Consider the following 3,937-nt stretch of genomic DNA (forward strand, 5'->3'; position numbering starts at 1 on the left):
CATATTAATTAACTCTTGTCTTTCTTCTTTTTTCCAGCCCTACGGATCGAGCACAACTTCGGTAAGGAGACGAGGCCCGAAGAAAAAGTTGAGCTCGGATGAAAGGTTTGAGATCACAGCAATCGCGTGCGATGGCGAACCGATTGAACCCATCCGGACAAAGAACGCATTTGCTGCACAGTGCGGGGTTCTTGTTAGGGACAAGATCCCGATCAGCATCCAGCAATGGTATAAGCCTAAGGAGAAAGACCCTCAGGTGTCTTATGTCAATGATATGCAGAAAGATGATCTTTAGACTGAGCTGAAGGCAAATTTCACCCTACCGCCAGAGGAGGATCCGGAGAAGCCAGTTAAAGAGCAATTAATCAAGTCTTGTGCTCTTAAGAAGATGGCAGGCCTAATCAGGAGGTGGAGGAAAGAGCTGAAAAAGTTTGTCGACAAAGAAGAGACACCAGAATTCATCGACAAATATGAGAAGATCAGAGATCACTGGCCCGTATTTGTGGCCCACACGACATCGGAAAAGAGTAAGAAGATGTCGGCGACAAACAAGCAAAATGCTGCGAAGAAGAAGTTTCACCATAGCACGGGGTCAGGTGGCTACCTCATAGCCCGGCCTAAGTGTTCCAAGGCTGAGAATGATCTGCTTGATAAAGGGATCGAACCAGAGACAATGAACTGTCCAGACCGTTGCCGGACTTGGTTCTTCGGGGCTGGCGGAACCTTGGACCCTGTATCAGGGAAGTGTCGTTGGACGGACGAGCAACTAAAAACACCAGTCAACAGGCTTCGACACTATATCGATGCAGCACAGCAAGGGATGTTCGTTCCACACAGGGAGAAGGACGAGCTCACAATGGCCCTCGGGAATCCTGAGCACCCTGGACGGACACGAGGCACGCCAGGCTCCATTCCGTGGAAGGTTGGTTTTTCGGACGCAGGGGGTTACAAAACCCACGAGAGGAGGAAGAAACTGGAGCAGAGCCAACTACAGGCGCTGCATGAAAGGGTACAAGGGCTAGAGGAACGAGAAGCAGATCGCAGCAAATGACCTGTCGAAGCTTCCCCCGAAGCTACCCCGCCATCTCAGTGGAGAAGCAGCGTGCCTTCCACCGAGCTGCTTCAGCCGGAGCATGTCTTGACGGCTCCTGCTAGCTACCCTGTGGATTTTATCACGGAGGCTCAAAATTTCCACCTTATGACGCAATGGCAAAACTTAAAAGTCAAGGCGGTTGTCGGCCAAGTTCGACCTTCTGAACCCGGTGCAACTTTTCACTTTCGTCCGATTCCAAAAGGATATGCTAGGGTGACGGTGGACGAAATAACGGAGGGATTTGAGGACCTCCAGCTTGACCACCCTACCAGTGAAGGGGAGACTCGGCTGGATTCTGCTCTGAAAACTCCATGCCTATGGCGGAAGGAGTTCATCAAGCTTCCGAACTGGACGCCTCCTCCTCCTCCTCCGGCGAGTCAGGGCACTCCGCCTCCTCCACCGCCTCCTCCTCCGGCGAGTGACGATCAGGGCACTCGGCCTCCTTATCCGGCGCGTGGCGACACTCCGCCTCCTTCTTCGCCTGCGCCGGCGCGCCCGAGCAGCCAGCAGCCCCCTCCTTCGGTGCGTGGCGGCACTCTGCCTCCTTCTCCACCTGCGCCAGCGCGCCCGAGCAGCCAGCAGCCTCCTCCTTCTCCGCCTCGCCAGCAAGGGTGGAAGAGACTCGCCGCCGCCCCGGCTGCTCCGGCGCGTCGTAGTCCTTCTCCTCCTCCTCGTAAGCAAGCACGAAAGAAGACAAATGCCGCAGCCGCTCCATCTGCTCCGGCGTCTAGTAGTATAGCCAGCAGAGGCAGGAGGCAATACAGATACGGTCCTTCTCTCAAGCCTCTAGAGAAGTTACAGTACGAGAGGACCAAGGAGGAAAACACGAAGATCATGCAGGCCGAAGTGGACGACTTCTTTGAAGGGTTGAAAGCAAAGAGACATCCACCTCCGGAGGAGAAGGTAGATCTGGTGAAAGCAAAGCGCACTATCGATGCCCTGAGGAAACCACCAAAGTCTCCGCTGAGAACCAACTATGAGCGCATTACTGAACAGACATATCTCGAAGCGGAGCGGTCGGGAAGTACTCTCAGTGATAAAAGGTTAAAAGAACGAGCAGTTGGGAAAAAAATTGCCCAGCTCGGCGAACAAGCAAAGCAATCGTGCCCTCCGCTCAATGTGTCTAGCGGTGACATCGTCGCTAATGCTCCAAGGACGGTGGCCGGTTATGGCAATCTTGCAGATTACCTGCCTGACGATCAATTTCCTGATTTCTTGGAGGTGGACGAACACAAATACGAGTACGGGAAGCCTCTCGTCAAAGATGAAAAATCTCTAACAACGATGATGCGAAGATTCCATAATTGGTACATGAAAACCTGCAGAGAGTCTGGGTGGACGAATGCTTTGTATCTGAATATTAAAGAGGAGCACGACCTCATTGGAACTGATCTGTTGACTGTTCCATTTGAGGAGTTCTTCGAGTTCTTCAATCAAAAGGCCCTCGATAAATTAACGGTCTTTTGCTACTGTCTGTAAGTACTATTTCTGTCATTAAGTCTCTATATATAGCTCGGCGCTTTCATTGCATGTATTTATAATTAATTATCCTCACTATATTATGCAGATTAAAGATCGTCGAGTGCAAAAAACAAGAAATTTATGATATTGGGTTCATTAACACAAATATCATAGATGAAATTCAAGTTAAAAAGCACGCCGAAGAGGCCGAGGCCAACTTGCTACAATCGTTGATCAAAAATCAAAACAAAGATTTAATACTCTTTCCTTACAACTTCAAGTGAGTGTTACTATCGTGTGCATATTCGATTTCCGTTATTACTCGAGCGAGGTTATAGTAATGTAATTGATGAGTTATGCATGCATGCGCAGCTTCCACTTTGTTCTTCTGGAGATTAAGCTTGAGCGGGGAGTAGTAAACGTTTTAGACTCGAGACGCAAAGATCCCGAAACCTATGCGGACATGACTAATTTTCTCAACAAGTAAGTTCAATCGATCATTATCGCACCATATCGGCAACTTTTTGTTCATTTCTGATATCTCAAGTAATAATTATTATTTTCTTTGTCTTGCACGGTTTGGAAACAGTTCACCGCAGAAGTTCCGGCACTGTCGAAGGAGCTGCGATATATATACCCGAAAGTAAGTACTACTAGCTAGCTAGTTGCGCGCATCTCCCGTTGATTCTATAGTTGTACTTTCATCAATGCCATTTATAATGCTTCATTATCAGTTTGATTGACCTCTATTTCTTGTAAAGTGCTTGTGGCAGGAAGAAGGGAATAATTTCTGTGGATACTACGTGTGCGAGTTCATCTACAACGCGACTTTGAAAAATAAGCGGGGCTACTCTAAAAGACAATATGAAGTGTGTAAGCAATAATATTCACAATTTCATTTTATTACACCGTCATTTCTGTTGAGTTTCATTCATATATGTATTAACCCCCTTCTTCAAATTAGACGTGGCAGATGCGGAATGAACTCCTAGAACAAGATCGCATGAAAGCAATACAAGAGGAATTGGCGGGATTCTTTCTTGACCACGTCATTAATAAATCCGGAGAATACCATGTGGAAGTTGATTTCAATTGCTAGGGGATTGTAAGAGATCTTACATATTGTATATGTATGTAGCCAGTAGCGTCGAATAGATAATACGGGAACTTGTTGTTTGACCAATCTCTCGGAGAAGGAGAGGTCGATTGATCACTTCTCTCGGTATGCATGACGAACTTCTGTACTTAATGGTTCCCTTCATTTTCTTACTAGCTAGCGTGTCGAGGGCCACTCGATGTGCAGTACGTAGCGTCGACCAAGCACGGACATAAGAGAGGACACTTCTCTCTATTAATTAGCTAGCTAACACAATATATGAAACA

Source organism: Triticum aestivum, chromosome 1B (genome assembly GCF_018294505.1).
Source record: "Triticum aestivum cultivar Chinese Spring chromosome 1B, IWGSC CS RefSeq v2.1, whole genome shotgun sequence".
NCBI lineage: Eukaryota > Viridiplantae > Streptophyta > Magnoliopsida > Poales > Poaceae > Triticum > Triticum aestivum.